The sequence below is a fragment of the Eucalyptus grandis genome, chromosome 11, assembly GCF_016545825.1.
Source record: "Eucalyptus grandis isolate ANBG69807.140 chromosome 11, ASM1654582v1, whole genome shotgun sequence".
In the NCBI taxonomy this organism is placed as follows: Eukaryota; Viridiplantae; Streptophyta; class Magnoliopsida; order Myrtales; family Myrtaceae; genus Eucalyptus; species Eucalyptus grandis.
The window spans coordinates 33,882,350-33,906,696 of record NC_052622.1 but is presented as its reverse complement, the minus strand read 5'-3'; the positions used below and the strand labels follow the sequence as shown (position 1 = coordinate 33,906,696).

The window sequence follows — 24,347 nt, the reverse complement described above, 5'->3', positions numbered from 1 at the left end:
GCGAATCACTTCCAAATACAAGTAAAACATAATACCATGGAGCAGCAAATTGCCAAATACAGAGGAGAACTGATAATAATGGCCTCTTTTACTAAAAGAAAAATGGGACTTCTTTTCCTGGTCAAAGATTTTATAATTTAGCTGAACCAGCAGATAAAGCATGATTGATGAGCTCCCTTCTCAATATCTTTCCTGCGGGATTCTTGGGGATGCTACTGATAAAAGTGACACGCCTTATCTTCTTGTGTGGAGCAACCTGCAAATCCAGTTTAATGAAATTAGAGAAAAGGGTTGGGTTGTCTATGGGTTTGGACCGGGCAAAACACCCTGCCAATTCGCTATGTGCTACTCAACTGGAACAAGTCATCTGATTGAGCTATGTTATCCAAGTAAGCTTTAGCAAGTGAAACAAAGGTATCGTACAAAAGACCACGCCCATTTTGTTGGATAGATCTACTAGCATTGACTGCTCGCCAAAAAGTTACGTGACAAATTGGGGTTAAATGGGAGAAAAGAAAAACCTTAGCAGAATGGAATAGAACAAGGGTTGGAGCAGATGCTTTCTTATGTGATATTAAAACTCGTTGAGGTACTCAACTAATCGCCCTGCAAACTGTTAAGAACACCAGGTGCCCAGCAAGTCGGTGATTGGGAATCTAATAGTGTCCCCTATGATATCGAGAAAAATAGAGTCCTAGTTGTTCTCATAGCCAATGAATAGATGCCTCAGCGTTTTCATTTAGCATCTTCAGGACATCAACTCCTCTACTTCCCGGAAAATCCCAAAAACTGAAGAAGAGTCTTCCAAAACAGATGAATCCAGGAGGACCATACCCGTTCAGCAATGAAATCCATGATTTCAGATTCTGTAACATATGCACCAGGCTTCCTCACCACAAAAGCCATTGGAACCTGCCCTGCCTCTTCATCAGGATACCTGATTCCAGGCAATACACTTGGATTAGTCTCATTGGTTACTTATGCAATGAGCCACTTAGCCAAAAAGAAAGCACATTTATGGATCTCACAACACACCAAAGTTCAACGAGTACATTTTAAGCAGATAAAGATTTGCCTCAAAAGTAAATGGGATCACAACAGTACATCTTCTGTCAATCATCATTTGGCACAATGGTAGGACAACTCTTGACCTTTTAAACATCGACTCACCAATACTTTGCATGTCCTCCAAGTAATGAAAAGAATAGCAAATGGTGAATAAAAATAAGATAGACTTTGGCTCATGCAAACTCAATACATCTATGTTTGACAAAAAAAAAAAAAAAACTCAATGCATCTATGAAGGTCATAAGCACTGGAGCGTACAGTATCACTGCGGCTTCTGCAATTTGTTGATGAGATTGAAGTAAATGCTCCAATTCAGCAGGTGGAACCCGTAGGATGGGATGAGATTGAGATGACAATTTCTGATTACAGAAAAATGGGAAGCATCAGATTTCCTCAGCAAAAGATTCCTAATGATAGCAACTACCTGATACGCCTTGTATTTGATCAATTCCTTTAGCCTATCTACGATGTAGAGGAACCCCTCTGAGTCAAAGTAACAAAGATCGCCAGTTTTTAGCCAACAGTCAGGGTCCAATGTCTCAGCCGTCGCCTTGTCATCTCTGAGATAGCTAGTACGAGTACCTAGAGGGGGTGAATAGGTATAAAAATTTCTCGATGTTTGCACGATATTTAAACAATTAGAGACTTTGCAACAGTTGAAAATTCAATCGCAAGACTGAGTAAGGGAAAGAGAGAATTGAACACTCGCTTTATAGTGGTTCGGCTTGATTCAAGCCTACGTCCACTCTTACGCGCACCGGCCGATTGGCTGGATTCCACTATGATCAAAGAGATGTTACGGTGTTGATCTTCCTTGATTTCTAGGTGTAGATGATCTACCACACTTGCTCAAGGCGTCACCAAGTATAAACACTCTCAGTATACAATTTCGCTCAGTCTCAACTAACAATCAAAGGATCTTCAGACTCTAGAATTTTTCTATCGATCACACACTTAAAACAACTAGAACGTCTTCCTTTTATACTCCTTCATGCCATCATAGCCGTTGGCACTTACCAAAGGAATTCCTCCAATCTACCCGTTGGACGGAATCAATCAAGAAGATCATCCGAGCTATATAAGGAATCGATGATAGCCCATCAATCTGTTCGCCCATACAATCGGGATCTCGGTTTCCAAGAATAGAATAATCCAAGATTATTTCGTCGACCATCGGATCTTCAATCGTTCTTAGATAAGATATAAAGAATCCGAAATGATTATCCAACCAAAGAATCTATCCCGAGGGGATAGGATCAAATCCTCAATCATAAACCTCGACTTTGGATTTCCTTCAACACTTTGGATTAGAAAGACTCGGTGAGAATAACTTTGAGTCTTGAGTCTTGAGTCTTGAGTCTTGAGTCTTGAGATAACAAAGTCTTGAGACTATAAAATCTTGAGACTTTAACTATCGATATCCAGACTTAGATCGATAGAAATGTTTTGTCGGCTTCAAAATATTCGGAAAGATTTCTCCAACAATCTCCCCTTTTTGATGGTGACAAAACTTTCTTGAAGATTTGAACAACTTTGACCTGCAAAACATTTCTCAAGCAATATGGCTAACTCATAAAGATTAATAAACAACCGGACTCCGCATCCACAAAAATTGGTTAGTCTTTCATGAGTAATACCATGTAACAATACTTGATATAAATGCAACCAAATAAGCATCAAAATCCACAACCAATTCGGTCTAACACTCAAGTTCAAGTTCTCAAGTCATACTCAAAAATAAACATAACCACAAAAGTCAAATAAATAATGTTTGTTCAAATTGGTTCTCCCCTTTTTGTCATCATTAAAAAGAGGGTGAGAAAGGAGTCATGTCTCGCTTGGGAATGCGCACGATCTGAAATCCCCAATGGACTGGACTACTCCTTCGAGCTTCTTCGGATCTTCTCGCGGATGAGCTACCTCTTCTCTCTTGGCATTGGCTTGAAGTTGTAGAGCGAGGTCTTTGTATTTTTCTTCCAGAGACGAAGATGCTTGTCCAAAGATGCTTCAAGACTTGGATTTCACAATCCAGAATATATATCTCGGTTACGCATTTCCGAAGAATATTCATGATACTACGAAGATCTACGAGAATCATCCGTCTCGTGCCGGCATTGGCTTTCTCGGATGGTGTGTGTGCGGACGATGGCGCTTCCGAACGGTCTTGCAGATTTGGAATCGTCGTATCATCTTCTTCTGCAATTGAGAGACCCGAGCTTCTTCCGGTCTTCTCGGAGATTTTCTTTGATCTTCAAAAGCATGAGGTGGAGACCTCTCTTGCTCGCTAACTCCCCTGTCTCTAGGACATCGAAAGGGGAAGAGTGATGATCAATCTCTTGATTTCCTTCTCTCCAGTTTTATCAGCAGGTGATCTTTTACTTCTTCTTTTTCTTCCTCAACTTCTTTCTCCTTCTCTCTCTTGTTCTTCTTCTTCTCTCGCTTCTGCTGAAGTTCTGTCGAATAAGACACGAACGTCTTGTTCTTGTCGCGTCTGGAATAGTGGGATCTTCATCATCTTCATCTTCATCCTCATCCTCCGGATAAGAGTTCTTTTCCTCTTTTTCGAAGAAGCACTAAATGCCTTCTTTCCTTTTCCTTTTGAAGCTGCATCGGACTGAGATTTCACTTTGAATTTCTCCATTGCCTTAGAAAGTTCTTGCGCATCTTCATTAACATTTTCAGCCCTACCACCATCTTATCACACGGTCGAACATAAAAAGTATGTGGCAGTTCAATATTCAGATGTCTGAAGATCTTGGTCACCGGACCAGATAAGGCAATTGTCCTTTGTCTTTTGACACTGCTTCCGTACATATGGAAAAGAATAGTGTGCGGGAGAGAGAACTTCCGTCCCGAGTTGATCGCATACATCAACTTTGCTTCGAAAGAGACACAGAAAGTCTTTGAAGTAGACTTAGGTCTTAGACAATTGATCACAATCTTGTGAAGCACAATGTTGATAGCGTTCATTCTGGAATAGATAATTTTCTTATCTACATCCCTATCTTTGACAAGATCCGAGTAGTTCGAGCGGTGAGACTTTAATTGGGAGATAGCGTCCCGTTCAATCTCCAACTATGTCCGCCAACATATTCACATCTACCACATAGACTTTGTCTCGAACATCGAATGAAATTCTATTCGCATCCAAAAAGCTAAGATTTGAATAGAAATAAGCGATCGATGATCATACCCGTCTCGTAGAGTCGGAGCGAGAAAGTCTCAAGTTGAAGCAAATTCAACTTCTCTCTTAGGTTCAAGTTGATGGAATCCAGAAGTCAAAATCGACACTTCTAGGGTTGATTACCCCTCTTTCAACAGACGTAATACACTTTTTCTTGATCCTTGGATTTAAACAAATCCATCCGATTTCCTTTCGCCTTTGCCGCCACACCCATTCTAGGTTCAAATTCAAGGAACATTTTGTCATCATCATTCGCGTCAATCGATTTTGTCCTGGCATACGAGGATCTCTTGGAATATTCGCAAGAGCTTCCTCCTCTTTTCCTTTGGGGCAATTCCCCATTCCTCCATTTTCTTCGGAAAAGATACTCATTCCCATAATTTTTGTCCTTAAGGAAGTCATCTATGTAGTTCAATGGAGTACCGTGCTTTTCAATGCACAATAAAGTTTATACAAAAAGGAAGGCTTTTGAACTCTTACTGGGTCGGCATCCTCGATTATCTCTTCTTCCAGATTATGACTTTCACTTTGTGGGGCAGGAGATGCCGAATGACGTGGAGGAGAGCGAATCGGACTTTGTCGGCGACCGATAAGTCTTCTTCCTCGGTGAGATCGAAATGAGTCGGTCCCTTCTTCATTCTTTGTGGTCCCCGTTCGCGATTCTTGATGATTTCCTTGAAGACGACATCTTTCTTTGTCTATTGGAGGATTCCTTCACTTGCTTTCCCAAGAAAAATGACCACTTTCTCGACGATGAACAAAGAGTAGAAACAAGATAGAGAGAAGAGTGCTTTTTAGGGTTTTGAAGATTTGGGAAAAATCAGATATATAACTTAGTTTTTGAAAAGGGAAGTTCAATCGGTGCAATGGAAAGTGAACGATTACTTCTTTTCAAAATCTATAACTGCCAAAATTATTAAACAAAAGATCGTACCTTTTCGACTAAATGACAATTAGTACCTTTTAGAAGAAATACAACTTACGCCTTTATCCACGAATGTCCGAGTCTCGGACTTAGAGTCTAAGAGATCGAGTCTTTAGAGTTGGTGAGTCTCTAGACTTTAACTTCTTCAAGCTTCAAAATGTTGAGTCTTGAGCGGATAAAGTCAAACCGATTCTTCTCCAAAGGCTTTGTGAATATGTCTCATAGTTGACTTTTTGAATCAACAAATTGGATCGAGATTTCTCCATTTTGAATATGATCTCTAATAAAGTGATGTCGAATCTCAATATGCTTTGCTCTTGAATGAAGGATTGGATTTTTGGTGAGATTTATAGCACTGGTGTTGTCACATCTGATTTCTGTGCATGAGTCTTCAATGCCAAAGTCTTGTAGCTGTTGTTTTATCCATAGAATTTGCGAACAGCAGCTTCCAAGAGCTACATACTCGCATACGTTGTTGAAAGAGCTACAAAGGTTTTGTTTCCTCGAAAACCAAGACACCGTTCTGTTTCCAAGTAGTTGACAAGTTCCGGAAGTGCTCTTTCTATCGATTCCCGCAACCGGCCAGATCGCATCCGAGTATCCTAGAAGATTAAAGTCTCCCTTCTTTGGATACCAAAGACCGATGCTTGAAGATGAAGCAACGTATTTGATAATTCGTTTCACGGCACCGAGATGTGATTCTCTAGGATCTGATTGAAACCTAGCACGAGATACAAACACTAAACAAAATATCGGGTCTAGAAGCGGTAAGATAAAGAAGTGAACCGATCATGCTTCGTACAGCTTTGATCTATTTTCTTCCCTTCTTCATCCTTGTCTATCTTCCGAGAACATGACATTGGTATGTCGATCTTTTTGCATTTTTCCAATCCAAACCTTTTGACAAGATCATTCGCATATTTTTCTTGATGGATGAAAGTTCCTTCCTTCATTTGTTTCACTTGGAGTCCAAGAAAGAATGTTAATTCTCCCATCATACTCATTTCAAATTCATCCCGCATAGACTTAGAAAATTTCTTGCAAAGACTTTCATTAGAAGATCCAAAATAATGTCATCAACATATATTTGAACAAGTAAAAAGTTTTTGTTTTCCTTTTTGATAAACAAAGTAGTATCTACTTTACCTTTGACAAAACCATTTTGTAATAAAAACTTACTTAATCTGTCGTACCAAGCTCGAGGTGCTTGCTTTAGACCATACAGAGCCTTTTCGGTCCAAGACGAGTCCGCTTCTTTGGGTCTTCAAATCCGGCGGTTGTTCCACATAAACTTCCTCATGGATAAATCCATTTAGGAAAGCACTTTTGACGTCCATTTGGAATAACCTGAAATTTTTGTAACAAGCAAACGCAAGTAATAGACGAATAGCTTCTAACCTTGCAACGGGTGCGTAAGTCTCGTCATAGTCTATTCCTTCTTCTTGCGTATACCCTTTGGCCACGAGCCTTGCTTTGTTTCGTACGACTTTTCCTTTTTTTCGTTCATTTTGTTCCCGAATACCCATTTGGTTCCAATAACAGCTTTTACCTTTTTGGTTTAGATGTCAATTCCTTACATCATTGATGTTGAACTGTCTAAGCTCTTCTTGCATAGCTTCGATCCAGCTTTTCATCGATAAAGCTTCTTCTAAGCTTTTGGTTCAATTTCGAGATGAGAGCCACAGCACTAGATTCTTCATGCCTTTTTGATCTGGTGCGGATTCCTTCATTAAGTTCGCCAATAATAAGATCTTTGGGATGACTGGATTTGTGTTTCCGGTTGCCGATGATCTCTTTCTTTATTTGATTCTCCATGAGCGTCTTGATGATGGACTTCCGAATCCGAGATGCTTCTTGAGATGTAGACATTTGAAGATCTAGAGCGGATTCGGTCTCATCGTGCGAGTCCGGCGGATTCATCTTGCACCGAGTCTTGGAATTTGACATTCATTGATTCTTCCACAGACGGCTTTTTTATTGTAGACTCGTAGGCTTTGCTTGATGTAGAATATCCAAGGAAGATGCCTTCATCCGATCTTTCTTCAAACTTACCAACTCGATCATTTGCATTTTTCAAAATAAAGCATTTGCAACCGAACACATGAAAGTATGAAACAATAGGCTTCTTACCTTTGAACAATTCATAGGGGTTTTATCAAGAATAGGTCTTAAAAAGACTCTATTTATAATATAGCAAGCAGTTGAAACAAATTCAGCCCAAAATCGTGAAGAAATTTTACTTTCAATTAAAAGTGTTCTAGCCATTTCTTGAAGAGATCTATTCTTTCTTTCCACAACTCCATTTTGCTCGAGTATACGGAGAGGAGAACATGTGATTAACACCAGATTTATCACGAGAATCTCGTAAAATCTTGATTTTCAAATTCACTTCCATGATCTGTTCTTATACTAGAAATAGCACATCCTTTTCATTTTGAACCTTTTTAGCAAACTTTTCAAAGTACGAAAAGGTTTCGATTTGTTTGCTAGAAAATATACCTGTGTAAAACGAGTAATCATCTACAATTACTAGACAATATTTCTTACCTCCAATGCTCTGGGTTCTTGTTGGTCCGAAGAGATCCATATGAAGCAAATCCGTATTACATGATTAGTAGATACATGATTTATTTGTTTAAATGAATTTCTTACCTGCTTTCCCAGAATGCATGGAGTACATAAGTCGACTTTTGGTATGGCAGGTTTAGGTAGACCTCTAACAAGCTGCTTTGAAGAGATTTTGGCTAATTGCTTCTTGTTGATATGGCCAAGCTTTCTATGCCATAGAATTGCTTCATCTTGAATTGAAATTAAGCATTGTTCTTCATTTGGCTTTACATCAAGGAGGTAGATGTTTCCATGCCTTCGACCCATGAAAGACTCGAGTCGAATCTTTGCTAATTCCAGAACAAATGCCTTCTTGAAAGAAGATCTTGTAACCGGTATCACACAATTGGCTAATGCTGAGTAGATTGTAGTTGAGTCCTTCCACTAGAGAGACATTGCTTATTGTGAGATTTCCAATTTTCGCAATTCCGAATCCCACAATACTTCCTTTGCTATTTCCTCCGAATGAAACTTTTCCACCATTCACTTTAATAAGCTTTATGAAACACTCGAGTCTCCCCGTCATGTGTCTTGAACATCCGCTGTCAAGATACCACTTTACCTTCTTTTGACAGAGACTCCGCATTCAAAAAAAGAGTCTCAAGCTTTCTTTGGTACCCAAATTTTCTTGGGTCCTTTCGTGTTAGTAGGATAAGCATTATTAGGCCATACTCTCTTCACAGTTTCCAAACCATAGGACACTCTTTTTCAAAATGATCCCGACTGTTACACTTAGAACACCTTAAAGCATTTCGACCTACGGGCTTTACAAAGACTTTTTGAAATGATTTTTATAAGCCTCTCTCGATGGTCTTTTCTTAATTCTTTCTTTTACTTTTGGAAAATCAATCAAAGGGATTGTTTCTTCTGTCATACCTAGACCCGACTTATTAAAGTAAGGTCTTTGGATTGAAAGAACTTTTTCAAGTTTTTCGGACCCTATTGAAAATTTCTTTGAAATATTTGATAAATCAGTTTTTAAGAAAGCATTTTCTTTTGAAAGATTGTCTTCACTCTCTTTAAGAGTAGAAACATTCAAGTCTAAATTTTTTACCTTTTCTTCTAAAATGATTTCCTTTTGTTTTAAAAAATGAGTTTTCCTTTTAAGTTCGGAAATCCTTTTAAGAGAAGTCTTAAGACTAAAACATAACTCATTAATATATTTAGAGACTTTGACAGGGATTTTATAATTACTTACCTCAAATTCACCGTCTCGAGTCGATCCAGTAGTCCGAGTCCGATTGCGCCATTAGACACGGGTTGGCATATTCCTCATCACTCTCTTCACACTCGTATCGCTCCAGTTTCGGCTTTAAGAGCTTTTCGAAATTTCTCAGCTTTTCCTCTTTTCTTTTCGGAAGAGGACAAATTAGGTCCGATGTGTCCCTTCTTTTTACATTCGAAGCAAACTACTTCTTTGTTTGGTTCTCATCATCACCGTACTTGGTCTGCTGTCTCGAGAATTTTGTTTCCTTGGGATAAACCTTCTCCTTTTCTATTCAGTTTTCTGAATCTTCTTATCATGAGGGCGAGCTCCTCATCATTCATATCATCTTCAGAATCTGCATCATCGAATCATCATTTGATTTTAGTGCAATAGATTTCTTACCTCTTGGATCTTCGTCTTCATTAATTCGTTCCACTTCGTAAGATCAAGAGTTCCAATCGTTCGTCTACGATAATGGCATGATTCTTTGCGTCTCTCTTATTGAAGTCTTTATATGATTCCAATCCTTGGAGAGTCCACGTAGAAGCTTGTTCACCTTCATGGGATCAGAAATTTTTGTCCTTGGTTCTCAAGACCATTGACAATATCTGTAAACGACTAAACATGTCGTTATAGATTCTCCTGGTTTCATTTTGAAGGATTCATATTGACCAAGAAGAATGTTAATTCCGTCTCCTTCACTCGATCCGTTCCTTCATAAGTGATATGTAACTGTCCCGGACTTCTTTTGCTGTGACACAAGAAGATATTCTGTATATTCATTGGTGACAAAGCACAATATAAAGAATAAATTGCTTTAGCATCAAGTGCTTGTCTCTTGTTTATTTCTTCTTGAGACATTCCGCCGGTTTCAACGGTTTCTTTTCCTCTTTCGGTGTTTGATGCAGCAGCATAGTGATTCCTTTTTCCACTACGTCCCATTCCGAGAGGATCCTTTGATCGTAGGAAAGCTTTCATCTTGTTCTTCCGATGTTGTAATCCTTTCCATCGAAGTAGGGAGGTCTCGTATTGCTTTGCCCCTCCATCGGCCCCGGTGCTAGCATACTAGCCATGGATCTTTTACTCAAGTAAAACACTTCAAACAAAGTAAGAACACAGGCTCGATACCAATTGAGATAGCTAGTACGAGTACCTAGAGGGGGTGAATAGGTATAAAAAAATTTCTCGATGTTTGCACGATATTTAAACAATTAGAGACTTTGCAACAGTTGAAAATTCAATCGCAAGACCGAGTAAGGGAAAGAGAGAATTGAACACTCGGTTTATAGTGGTTCGGCTTGATTCAAGCCTACGTCCACTCTTCGCACCGACCCGATTGGCTGGATTCCACTATGATCAAAGAGATGTTACGTGTTGATCTTCCTTGATTTCTAGGTGTAGATGATCTACCACACTTGCTCAAGGCGTCACCAAGTATAAACACTCTCGGTATACAATTTCGCTCGCCTCAACTAACAATCAAAGGATCTTCGAGACTCTAGAATTTTTCTATCGATCACACACTTAAAACAACTAGAACGTCTTCCTTTTATACTCCTTCATGCCATCATAGCCGTTGGCACTTACCAAAGGAATTCCTCCAATCTACCCGTTGGACGGAATCAATCAAGAAGATCATCCGAGCTATATAAGGAATTGATGATAGCCCATCAATCCTGTTCGCCCATACAATCGGATCTCGGTTTCCAAGAATAGAATAATCCAAGATTATTTCTGGTCGACCATCGGATCTTCAATCGTTCTTAGATAAGATATAAAGAATCCGAAATGATTATCCAACCAAAGAATCTATCCCGAGGATAGGATCAAATCCTCAATCATAAACCTCGACTTTGGATTTCCTTCAACACTGGATTAGAAAGACTGTAGGTGAGAATAACTTTGAGTCTTGAGTCTTGAGTCTTGAGTCTTGAGTCTTGAGATAACAAAGTCTTGAGACTATAAAATCTTGAGACTTTAACTATCGATATCCGACTTAGACGATAGAAATGTTTTGTCGCTTCAAAATATTCTGGAAAGATTTCTCCAACAATCTCCCCCTTTTTGATGGTGACAAAACTTTCTTGAAGATTTGAACAACTTTGACTGCAAAACATTTCTCAAGCAATATGGCTAACTCATAAAGATTAATAAACAACCGCATTTCGCATCCACAGCAAATTGGTTAGTCTTTCATGAGTAATACCATGTAACAATACTTGATATAAATGCAACCAGTCAAGCATCAAAATCCACAACCAATTCATCTAACACTCAAGTTCAAGTTCTCAAGTCATACTCAAAAATAAACATAACCACAAAAGTCAAATAAATAATGTTTGTTCAAATTGGTTCTCCCCCTTTTTGTCATCATTAAAAAGAGGGTGAGAAAGGAGTCATGTCTGCTGGGAATGCGCACGATCTGGAAATCCCCAATGGACTGGACTACTCCTTCGAGCTTCTTCAGATCTTCTCGCAGATGAGCTACCTCTTCTCTCTTGGCATTGGCTTGAAGTTGTAGAGCGAGGTCTTTGTATTTTTCTTCCAGAGAGACTGAAGATGCTTGTCCAGCATGCTTCAAGACTTGGATTTCACAATCCGAATATATATCCGGTTACGCATTTCCAAAGAATATTCATGATACTACGAAGATCTACGAATCATCCGTCGTGTACGGCATTGGCTTTCTCGGATGGTGTGTGTGCGACGATGGCGCTTCGAACGGTCTTGCAGATTTGGAATCGTCGTATCATCTTCTTCAGGCAATTGAGAGACTGAGCTTCTTAAGGGTCTTCGGAGATTTTCTTTGATCTTCAGAGCATGAGGTGGAGACCTCTCTTGCTCGCTAACTCCCCCGTCTCTAGGACATCGAAAGGGAAGAGTGATGATCAATCTCTTGATTTCCCTTCTCTCCGATTTATCAGCAGACCGATCTTTTACTTCTTCTTTTCTTCCTCAACTTCTTTCTCCTTCTCTCTCGTTCTTCTTCTTCTCTCGCTTCTGCGCTGAAGTTCTCGAATAAGACACGAACGTCTTGTTCTTGTCGGTCTTTGGAATAGTGGGATCTTCATCATCTTCATCTTCATCCTCATCCTCCAGATAAGAGTTCTTTTCCTCTTTTTCGAAGAAGCACTAAATGCCTTCTTTCCTTTTCCTTTTGAAGCAGACGGGGAGATTTCACTTTGAATTTCTCCATTGCCTTAGAAAGTTCTTGCGACGCATCTTCATTAACATTTTCAGCCCTACCACCATCTTATCACACGGTCGAACACAAAAAGTATGTGGCGGAGTTCAATATTCGGATGTGCCGAAGATCTTGGTCACTGCATCCGGGATAAGGCAATTGTCCTTTGTCTTTTGACACACCGTTCTGTACATATGGAAAAGAATAGTGTGCGGGAGAGAGAACTTCCGTCCCGAGTTGATCGCATACATCAACTTTGCTTCCGAAAGAGACACAAGTCTTTGAAGTAGACTTAGGTCTTAGACAATTGATCACAATCTTGTGAAGCACAATGTTGATAGCGTTCATTCTGAATAGATAATTTTCTTATCTACATCCCTATCTTTGACAAGATCCAAGTAGTTCGAGCGGGTGAGACTTTAATTGGGAGATAGCGTCCCTGTTCAATCTCCAACTATGTCGCCAACATATTCACATCTACCACATAGACTTTGTCTCGAACATCGAATGAAATTCTATTCGCATCCAAAAGCTAAGATTTGAATAGAAATAAGCGGATGATCATACCCGTCTCAGAGTCGAGCGAAAGTCTCAAGTTGAAGCAAATTCAACTTCTCTCTTAGGTTCAAGTTGATGGAATCCGGAAGTCAAAATCGACACTTCTAGGGTTGATTACCCCTCTTTTCAACATCGTAATACACTTTTTCTTGATCCTTGGATTTAAACAAATCCATCCGATTTCCTTTCGCCTTTGCCGCCACACCCATTCTAGGTTCAAATTCAAGGAACATTTTGTCATCATCATTCGCGTCAATCAGATTTTGTCTCGGCATACGAGGGATCTCTTGGAATATTCGCAAGAGCTTCCTCTGCTTTTCCTTTTGGGGCAATTCCCCATTCCTCCATTTTCTTCGAGAAAAAGATACTCATTCCCATAATTTTTGTCCTTAAGGAAGTCATCTATGTAGTTCAATGGAGTACTGTGCTTTTCAATGCACAATAAAGTTTATACAAAAGGAAGGCTTTTGAACTCTTGCGGGTCGGCATCCTCGATTATCTCTTCTTCCAGATTATGACTTTCACTTTGTGGGGCGGAGATGCTGAATGACGTGGAGGAGAGCGAATCGGACTTTGTCGGCGACCGGATAAGTCTTCTTCCTCGGTGAGATCGAAATGAGTCGGTCCCTTCTTCATTCTTTGTGGTCCCCTGTTCGCGATTCTTGATGATTTCCTTGAAGACGACATCTTTCTTTGTCTATTGGAGGATTCCTTCACTTGCTTTCCCAAGAAAAATGACCACTTTCTCGACGATGAACAAAGAGTAGAAACAGATAGAGAGAAGAGTGCTTTTAGGGTTTTGAAGATTTGGGAAAATCGTATATATAACTTAGTTTTTGAAAAGGGAAGTTCAATCGGTGCAATGGAAAGTGAACGATTACTTCTTTTCAAAATCTATAACTGCCAAAATTATTAAACAAAAGATCGTACCTTTTTCGACTAAATGACAATTAGTACCTTTTAGAAGAAATACAACTTACGGTCTTTATCCACGAATGTCCGAGTCTCGGGACTTAGAGTCTAAGAGATCGAGTCTTTAGAGTTGGTGAGTCTCTAGACTTTAACTTCTTCAAGCTTCAAAATGTTGAGTCTTGAGCGGATAAAGTCAAACGATTCTTCTCCAAAGGCTTTGTGAATATGTCTGCTAGTTGACTTTTGAATCAACAAATTGGATCGAGATTTCTCCATTTTGAATATGATCTCTAATAAAGTGATGTCGAATCTCAATATGCTTTGCTCTTGAATGAAGGATTGGATTTTTGGTGAGATTTATAGCACTGGTGTTGTCACATCGATTTCGTGCATGAGTCTTCAATGCCAAAGTCTTGTAGCCGTTGTTTTATCCATAGAATTTGCGAACAGCAGCTTCCAAGAGCTACATACTCGCTTCGTTGTTGAAAGAGCTACGTGCTTTGTTTCCTCGAAAACCAAGACACCGTTCTGTTTCCAAGTAGTTGACAAGTTCCCGGAAGTGCTCTTTCTATCGATTACGCAACCGGCCAGATGCAGCATCCGAGTATCCTAGAAGATTAAAGTCTCCCTTCTTTGGATACCAAAGACCGATGCTTGAAGATGAAGCAACGTATTTGATAATTCGTTTCACGGCCGAGATGTGATTCTCTAGGATCGATTGAAACCTAGCACGAGATACAAACACTAAACAAAATATCAGGTCTAGAAACGGTAAGATAAAGAAGTGAACCGATCATGCTTACGTACGCCTTTTGATCTATTTTCTTCCCTTCTTCATCCTTGTCTATCTTCTGAGAACATGACATTGGTATGTCGATCTTTTGCATTTTTCCAATCCAAACCTTTTGACAAGATCATTCGCATATTTTTCTTGATGGATGAAAGTTCCTTCCTTCATTTGTTTCACTTGGAGTCCAAGAAAGAATGTTAATTCTCCCATCATACTCATTTCAAATTCATCCCGCATAGACTTAGAAAATTTCTTGCAAAGACTTTCATTAGAAGATCCAAAAATAATGTCATCAACATATATTTGAACAAGTAAAAAGTTTTTGTTTTCCTTTTTGATAAACAAAGTAGTATCTACTTTACCTTTGACAAAACCATTTTGTAATAAAAACTTACTTAATCTGTCGTACCAAGCTCGAGGTGCTTGCTTTAGACCATACAGAGCCTTTTTCGGTCCAAGACCGAGTCGGCTTCTTTGGGTCTTCAAATCCGGGCGGTTGTTCCACATAAACTTCCTCATGGATAAATCCATTTAGGAAAGCACTTTTGACGTCCATTTGGAATAACCTGAAATTTTTGTAACAAGCAAACGCAAGTAATAGACGAATAGCTTCTAACCTTGCAACGGGTGCGTAAGTCTCGTCATAGTCTATTCCTTCTTCTTGCGTATACCCTTTGGCCACGAGCCTTGCTTTGTTTCGTACGACTTTTCCTTTTTCGTTCATTTTGTTCTGAATACCCATTTGGTTCCAATAACTTTTACCTTTTGGTTTAGATGTCAATTCCCAGACATCATTGATGTTGAACTGTCTAAGCTCTTCTTGCATAGCTTCGATCCAGCTTTCATCAGATAAAGCTTCTTCTAAGCTTTTTGGTTCAATTTCAGAGATGAGAGCCACAGCACTAGATTCTTCATGCCTTTTGATCAGTGCGGATTCCTTCATTAAGTTCGCCAATAATAAGATCTTTGGGATGACTGGATTTGTGTTTCCGGTTGCCGGGTTGATGATCTCTTTCTTTATTTGATTCTCCATGAGCGTCTTGATGATGGACTTCCGAATCGAGATGCTTCTTGAGATGTAGACATTTGAAGATCTAGAGCGGATTCGCCCTCATCGTGCGAGTCCAGGCCGGATTCATCTTGCACCGAGTCTTGGAATTTGACATTCATTGATTCTTCCACGGAGGCTTTTTTATTGTAGACTCGTAGGCTTTGCTTGATGTAGAATATCCAAGGAAGATGCCTTCATCGATCTTTCTTCAAACTTACCAACTCGATCATTTGCATTTTTCAAAATAAAGCATTTGCAACCGAACACATGAAAGTATGAAACAATAGGCTTCTTACCTTTGAACAATTCATAGGGGTTTTATCAAGAATAGGTCTTAAAAAGACTCTATTTATAATATAGCAAGCGTTGAAATAAACTTGACCCAAAATCGTGAAGAAATTTTACTTTCAATTAAAAGTGTTCTAGCCATTTCTTGAAGAGATCTATTCTTTCTTTCCACAACTCCATTTTGCTCCGGAGTATACGGAGAGGAGAACATGTGATTAACACCAGCATTTATCACGGAATCTCGTAAAATCTTGATTTTCAAATTCACTTCCATGATCTGTTCTTATACTAGAAATAGCACATCCTTTTTCATTTTGAACCTTTTTAGCAAACTTTTCAAAGTACGAAAAGGTTTCTGATTTGTTTGCTAGAAAATATACCAGGTAAAACGAGAGTAATCATCTACAATTACTAGACAATATTTCTTACCTCCAATGCTCGGGTTCTTGTTGGTCCGAAGAGATCCATATGAAGCAACTGTATTACATGATTAGTAGATACATGATTTATTTGTTTAAATGAATTTCTTACTGCTTTCCTGAATGCATGGAGTACATAAGTCGACTTTTGGTATGGCGGTTTAGGTAGACCTCTAACAAGCTGCTTTGAAGAGATTTTGGCTAATTGCTTCTTGTTGATATGGCCAAGCTTTCTATGCCATAGAATTGCTTCATCTTGAATTGAAATTAAGCATTGTTCTTCATTTGGCTTTACATCAAGGAGGTAGATGTTTCCATGCCTTCGACCCATGAAAGACTCGAGTCGAATCTTTGCTAATTCCAGAACAAATGCCTTCTTGAAAGAAGATCTTGTAACCAGTATCACACAATTGGCTAATGCTGAGTAGATTGTAGTTGAGTCCTTCCACTAGAGAGACATTGCTTATTGTGAGATTTCCAATTTCGCAATTCCGAATCCCACAATACTTCCTTTGCTATTTCCTCCGAATGAAACTTTTCCACCATTCACTTTAATAAGCTTTATGAAACACTCGAGTCTCCCGTCATGTGTCTTGAACATCCGCTGTCAAGATACCACTTTACCTTCTTTTTGACAGACCCGCATTCAAAAAGAGTCTCAAGCTTTCTTTGGTACCCAAATTTTCTTGGGTCCTTTCGTGTTAGTAGGATAAGCATTATTAGGCCATACTCTCTTCACGAGCTTCCAAACCATAGGACACTCTTTTCAAAATGATCCCGATCTGCTACACTTAGAACACCTTAAAGCATTTCGACCTACGGGCTTTACAAAGACTTTTTGAAATGATTTTTATAAGCCTCTCTCGATGGTCTTTTCTTAATTCTTTCTTTTACTTTTGGAAAATCAATCAAAGGGATTGTTTCTTCTGTCATACCTAGACCCGACTTATTAAAGTAAGGTCTTTGGATTGAAAGAACTTTTTCAAGTTTTTCGGACCCTATTGAAAATTTCTTTGAAATATTTGATAAATCAGTTTTTAAGAAAGCATTTTCTTTTGAAAGATTGTCTTCACTCTCTTTAAGAGTAGAAACATTCAAGTCTAAATTTTTTACCTTTTCTTCTAAAATGATTTCCTTTTGTTTTAAAAATGAGTTTTCCTTTTTAAGTTCGGAAATCCTTTTAAGAGAAGTCTTAAGACTAAAACATAACTCATTAATATATTTAGAGACTTTGACAGGGATTTTATAATTACTTACCTCAAATTCACTGTCCGAGTCGATCCAGTCCGAGTCCGATTGCGCCATTAGACACAGGTTGGCATATTCCTCATCACTCTCTTCACACTCTGTATCGCTCCAGGTTTCGGCTTTAAGAGCTTTTCGAAATTTCTCAGCTTTTCCTCTTTTCTTTTTCAGAAGAGGACAGTTGGGTCTGATGTGTCCCTTCTTTTTACATTCGAAGCAAACTACTTCTGTTTGGTTCCTCATCATCAATTTACTTGGTCTGCTGTCTCGAGAAATTTTGTTTCCTTGGGATAAACCTTCCGCCTTTTCTATTCAGTTTTCTGAATCTTCTTATCATGAGGGCGAGCTCCTCATCATTCATATCATCTTCAGAATCTGCATCATCAATCATCATTTGATTTTAGTGCAATAGATTTCTTACCTCTTGGATCTTCGTCTTCATTAATTCGTTCCACTTCGTAAGACCAAGAGTTCCAATCGGTTCGTCTACGAGATAATGGCATGATTCTTTGCGTCTCTCTTATTGAAGTCTTTATATGATTCCAATCCTTGGAGAGTCCACGTAGAAGCTTGTTCACCTTCATGGGATCAGAAATTTTTTGTCCTTGGTTCTCAAGACCATTGACAATATCGTAAAACGACTAAACATGTCGGTTATAGATTCTCCTGTTTCATTTTGAAGGATTCATATTGACCAAGAAGAATGTTAATTCTGGTCTCCTTCACTCGTCTGTTCCTTCATAAGTGATATGTAACCTGTCCCAGACTTCTTTTGCTTTGTGACACAAGAAGATATTCTCATATATTCAGTTGGTGACAAAGCACAATATAAAGAATAAATTGCTTTAGCATCAAGTGCTTGTCTCTTGTTTATTTCTTCTTGAGACATTCCGCTGGTTTCAACGGTTTCTTTTCCTCTTTCAAGTGTTTGATGCAGCAGCAATAGTGATTCCTTTTTCCACTACGTCCCATTCCGAGGATCCTTTGATCGTAGGAAAGCTTTCATCTTGTTCTTCCGGATGTTGTAATCCTTTCCATCGAAGTAGGAGTGTCTGGTATTGCTTTTGCCCCTCCATCAGCCCGGTGCTAGCATACTAGCCATGGATCTTTTACTCAAGTAAAACACTTCAAACAAAGTAAGAACACGGGCTCGATACCAATGAGATAGCTAGTACGAGTACCTAGAGGGGTGAATAGGTATAAAAAAATTTCTCGATGTTTGCACGATATTTAAACAATTAGAGACTTTGCAAATGTAGTTGAAAATTCAATCGCAAGACCGAGTAAGGGAAAGAGAGAATTGAACACTCGCTTATAGTGGTTCGGCTTGATTCAAGCCTACGTCCACTCTTTCGCACCGACACCGATTGGCTGGATTCCACTATGATCAAAGAGATGTTACAGTTGATCTTCCTTGATTTCTAGGTGTAGATGATCTACCACACTTGCTCAAGGCGTCACCAAGTATAAACACTCTCAAGTATACAATTTCGCTCGCCTCAACTAACAATCAAAGGATCTTCGAGACTCTAGAATTTTTCTATCGATCACACACTTAAAACAACTAGAACGTCTTCCTTTTATACTCCTTCATGCCATCATAGCCGTTGGCACTTACCAAAGGAATTCCTCCAATCTACCCGTTGGACGGAATCAATCAAGAAGATCATCCGAGCTATATAAGGAATCGATGATAGCCCATCAATCTGTTCGCCCATACAATCGGGATCTCGGTTTCCAAGAATAGAATAATCCAAGATTATTTCGTCGACCATCGGATCTTCAATCGTTCTTAGATAAGATATAAAGAATCCGAAATGATTATCCAACCAAAGAATCTATCCCGAGAGGATAGGATCAAATCCTCAATCATAAACCTCGACTTTGGATTTCCTTCAACACTTTGGATTAGAAAGACTGGTGAGAATAACTTTGAGTCTTGAGTCTTGAGTCTTGAGTCTTGAGTCTTGAGATAACAAAGTCTTGAGACTATAAAATCTTGAGACTTTAACTATCGATATCCAGACTTAGACTGATAGAAATGTTTTGTCAGCTTCAAAATATTCTGGAAAGATTTCTCCAACAATCTCCAACACAACCTACATGGAATCAGGAAAAATTCAGAACATCAGAGTTTCACGAGTGATACGTGAAGCTTAAAGAGGAGTTCAAGTAGTGAAATGAGAAATCCTTATGCCGAAGCAGCATAGTAATTGTCGATGTCCAAGGAAACCAGGATATCTAATTTTGTACTGCAATTTTTTGTGAGCAAGTCAGTGTTTTAATAGAAAGACGATCATTTCCTAACTTGATGGTGCTTGAACAAAATGTGCAACAGATCTCCAGATGGGTTTTGTTCACAGATTCCAGGAGGAAAGCAATCCAGGATGAGAGATTGTGGTATGACTATAGACCTTTCATGATGGCTGGGCCGCGCAGCCACAATTCACCTTTGCAGCCGGGAGGTAGAGCTTCTCGAGTAACAGGATCGACTATTTTGGCTTCCATATGGTCGAGAGGCGACCGACGGAGCCGTATTGCTTGGTCTCATCAGGCCCCATCAATCTACTTCCTAAGAGGCTCTCTGTCAATGCATAACCCTGAAAAATTCATTCGGACATGTTGATGTAGACACAGCCCTTAGTCATTTACATCTATTGATCTTTCGTATCCATCAACTCAAAACTATGTGCCTGTATCTACTTCTTCAGATTCTACAACTCTTTTGTGTCGTCTTCATCCAAAATTCTAGTACAGCACTGTCATGGTACAAATGCAGTTCCTATTGGGGTAAGCTTACTAGTACGAAGTTAGTGTTTGGTGGTTAAAAAATCGCATTTTAATACAAAGTACTGATTTAGGATTTTTGTCATAAGTATATCAGTTTAGGATTTTTTTATAGTTAAAAGATTAATTTGGGATAAATTTATCATATGTGCACTGGTTTCAGGTTTTCCTTATACTAAACCTAAAATTAAAGGGCTATCTTTTTGGCCAAATAAATTACAAAATATGAAAGCTATGTTAGTTTTAGTATCTTTAGCACTACTAGCATTTTACCTGCACCAGCTACACGTTAGGGAATTGCTGCTGGAACCGCTCGCAAACCTCCTTCCCAAGCGGCGCTCCGCCACATGACAGTGCGGAGCGAGCTGAGGCCATACTTCCTGATCAGCTCCGACTTCACCAGCGCCAGCACGACAAGCGGCGAAACCGGCAACGAGCCGACTCTATACTTCTCCACGGCCTTCAGCATGGCCTCAAGCTCGAACTTCCCCATCAAAACCACGGTCGCCCCTATCCCAAAGGCCTTCAATATCCCCGCAAAGCCATACACGTGGAACAGGGAAGTGGAAACAGCAAAACGGGCTTCGCGCCTGGCTCGGCTTGGCGAGCGCTGGCAAGCCCCGCGATCATGTTTCCGTGGGTCATGAGGACGCCCTTGACCCGGCCTGTCGTGCCCGAAGAGTAGAGAATCGTCGCGGGGTCGGCCTGCGTGACCCGGTTGACATTGCGGAGAACGGGATCGGTCTCCTTCAGTCCGGTCCGGGACAAAACGGACTCGAACTGGGGCGAGTCGATGAGGATGGTGCCGTGCCTGAGCGTAGGCAGCTTGTGAGCTGCTTGGGAGGTGACGAAAGCGAGGACGGGCTGGCTGAGCCCGACCAGGTGGTGGATCTCGGAGGCGGAGCTCAGCGGGGTTCGCGGGGGACACGACGATGCGGAGGGAGAGGAGAGTGAAGTAGATGACGGGGACGTGGAGGGAAGGAGAAGGGAGGACGAGGGCGACGTCGTTCTTGGAGAGGGAAGGGAAGCGGCTCGCGAGGAAGGCAGAGAGGGCGCGGCATTGCGAGAGGAAGCGCGGGTAGGTGATCCGGTGGCCGGTGGCGGCGTCGACGAGGAACGGCAAGGAGGAGGAGGAGGAGTATATTGATTGTGCGGTTTATAGTTGACTTTTTTTGGTGGGGATTTTTGGCATGAGTATATAGTTGATAGGTTTGCGAGTTAATTTTTGATGAAGGCGTGTATATATTGATTATGCAGTTTATAGTTGATAAGTTTACTATATCAGAGTTTGCTTTTGATGAGGGCATTATATATTGATTCTGCAGTTTATAGTTGATAAGTTTACTATATCAGAGTTTGCAAGTAAACTCTAGTAACCAAATGTCGTTTTGTTATATATATATATTAATATCAAATTAAATTTTGGTTATGTTGATACCGTATTCATGCCTTTATTTTTATTAAGTTGGGATATGACGATGGCAATCCAAAAGCTCTGTAAATCTGAAAAAGAGAACGAGGAAAGTAGAGATTCAAAACTTTTTTCGAATTATCAAATCGAAAAAAAAAGTGACGAGAATTACTCGATGTAGAGAGAGAGATTGAATGAAGCTTGATCCAAGTAGAAGCGTATCAGGAATGTGGCCCTTGATTTCACATGATGGCTAGGGTTCTCCTCCATCTGCATTGACGCCATTGATGAATGCAAAGAAAGCACAAAGGGAAGAGAGAGAGAAAGAAAGAGAGTCAAAGTGAAGCACAGGAGCTTCTAGGTGGGAAAACGTGCACATGCTTAATTGATGTTCCTAATGATTTGAGTTTTCGTCAGGCATAATAATTACACAAATAATTTCACGTGATGCTAAATTTTGAATTTATTCAATATAATCTCTAAATATTAGTCAAATGTGCAATATTATCCTGATCTTTTAATTTGTTCAATGTAGTCCGAATTTTTAATAAATGTTCAATATAATCCCTGAATATTTTCATATGATTTAAAGACAACACTAAATATTTTCATATAATTCAAGGAGTAAATTGAACATATACAAAAATTTCAAGTAGCACATTACATAATTTAAAGGTTTAGGGATGACATTGCACATTAGATTAGAGTTTGGCGATCATGTTGAACAAATTAAAAATTTAGAGATAACATTACGCATTGAGTCAAAGTTCAAAGATAATTTATGTTGTTTTTCCTTTCATTATGAAAGGATTTTAATTGATGTGCCAAACAACTCAAGCATTTATTGTGAAAGAAATGCTACGTGGTATTGATATTATACATGACCTAATTATCTAAACGACTATTTACATTTCATATCATTTAACATATTAATTTTGTAAATCAATCTTATTTTATTCAACATCGCTCGATTATTAGGTCCTTCCTTTGATGCATTTCAAACATTGAATCATGAGAAAAAATTCAACGATAGTGCTAAATAAGACTTTTGATTAATCTATATAGATGATAATAAGATAGATCGGGTATGCGTTCAACCCTCAAGAAGTCTACACGATATTTTGAATTTTCTCTCATTTTCTCATTCTCTTTTTTAATACATGAAAATGTCAGTTTCACTTTATGTTAGTAATTTTACTTCTATAAATCGCAATTTCTCCGAACATGCAATGAATCAATAGCACTTAGAACTTTTACAAGTAGCTATTAGGCTATTGATTTCATAACTTAAAATTGCTACGAGTACTTAATCTGAAATTGTCTCAACCATCCTCAACAATTGTAATAGTAATTTCCCTATAAGTTTTCATAAATGAAAATTAGTAACATGTTTTCTAAGTGCAACTAATTTTATTTAAAAGTAGTAAGTTTGCTCCATCGGTCTCCTTCGTGGGGTATAATTTTTCTCAAATTCCTCATAGTTTAGTTACACTTGTAGTTAGCAATTACAGTCGAGGATAGTAATTTGACTACAGATCGCGTGAGGTGAAAATTCTAATCACTTAACCATTAACCTAAATTTTCGTAAACATCATGGGGATAATTTTCCTGTAAGTCATAAAGAATGAAAGTAAATGTGCCTTCCGAAGGAAGTAATTTTCTCAGAAACAATAGTTTACCAAAGACGAAGTCATTTTCCTTAAAAATAGTACTATTCCTTTACGGGTCTGTAATTGCCATTGTCGTTAGTAAATAAAGCAAGCACTACTTTTTGACGATTGTAATTTGTAATCATCCTTACTTTTTGTAACTTGCAAACAGAGTCTTGTTGCAGCAATTTGACTTGTCATAATAAAATTCAAAGTAAAGTTCTCAGAAGATTTAATATAGGTTGCTAATTACTATGTAAATTCAAAATATTTAGAACATGATTGAATAAATTTGAACATTTAGAATTTGATTGAACATTGAGCCAAATATTTTAGGACTCTACAATTTGAAAATGAGTCAAGTTCACATAGAGGACCGCCTACAATCAGTTTTGACTTCAGAGTCGTGACATGAATGCTTGTGTGTATGCTCCTGCCTTGTCCAAGCACAAGGAAATTTAGTACCCATTTAGCTGAACGCTGTGGTGGCAGGTTGGGCCGAGGAAACTGATTATTTAACTCGGAAACACAATATGACCAACCTTTGCATCTAAAGCGACTCGAGCTCGACCATTTAGACAACTAAAATCATTAGGTATTATTGTTTATCAGCGTTGTTGAAATATTCCACTATCGCTTGATGTGATCTAAAACTCAACTCGCATTTATAAACGACAAGTTTCCTAGATCAACATCGCATTTCAATAGGAGGGAATGAGCAAAATAAAATCAGAGCCAGGGGCAAGAGAGACTAGACACTTACACAGCCATGTACACATATCACAAGGGGCTGCCCTGAATTTTGGATTTGTAACGTGTCTTCTGCTAGGAATGATCAATCATTTCCAACCACTGGTACTAAATCTTGCATCCCATGGAGCACCAAACGCAGAGGGTGATGATAATGGCATATTTCATCAAAAAAACAATGACAAAACACGACACAAGAATATAAGGACCCAAGTGGGGAATTGAACTCAACCACTTTAGACCAGTATTAACAAGCACGGTTTCTCTAAAGAACTGGTATAAGATTCAGTTGGGATTACATTTCGCCGGGTT

The 24,347-nt window shown here is 39.1% G+C and overlaps 1 pseudogene; it reads right to left on the bottom strand.

The window, feature by feature from the left end:
* Positions 1-62: 62 nt before the first annotated feature.
* Positions 63-20,718, bottom strand: LOC120289901 (annotated as a pseudogene).
* Between the last annotated feature and the right edge of the window lie 3,629 nt (positions 20,719-24,347).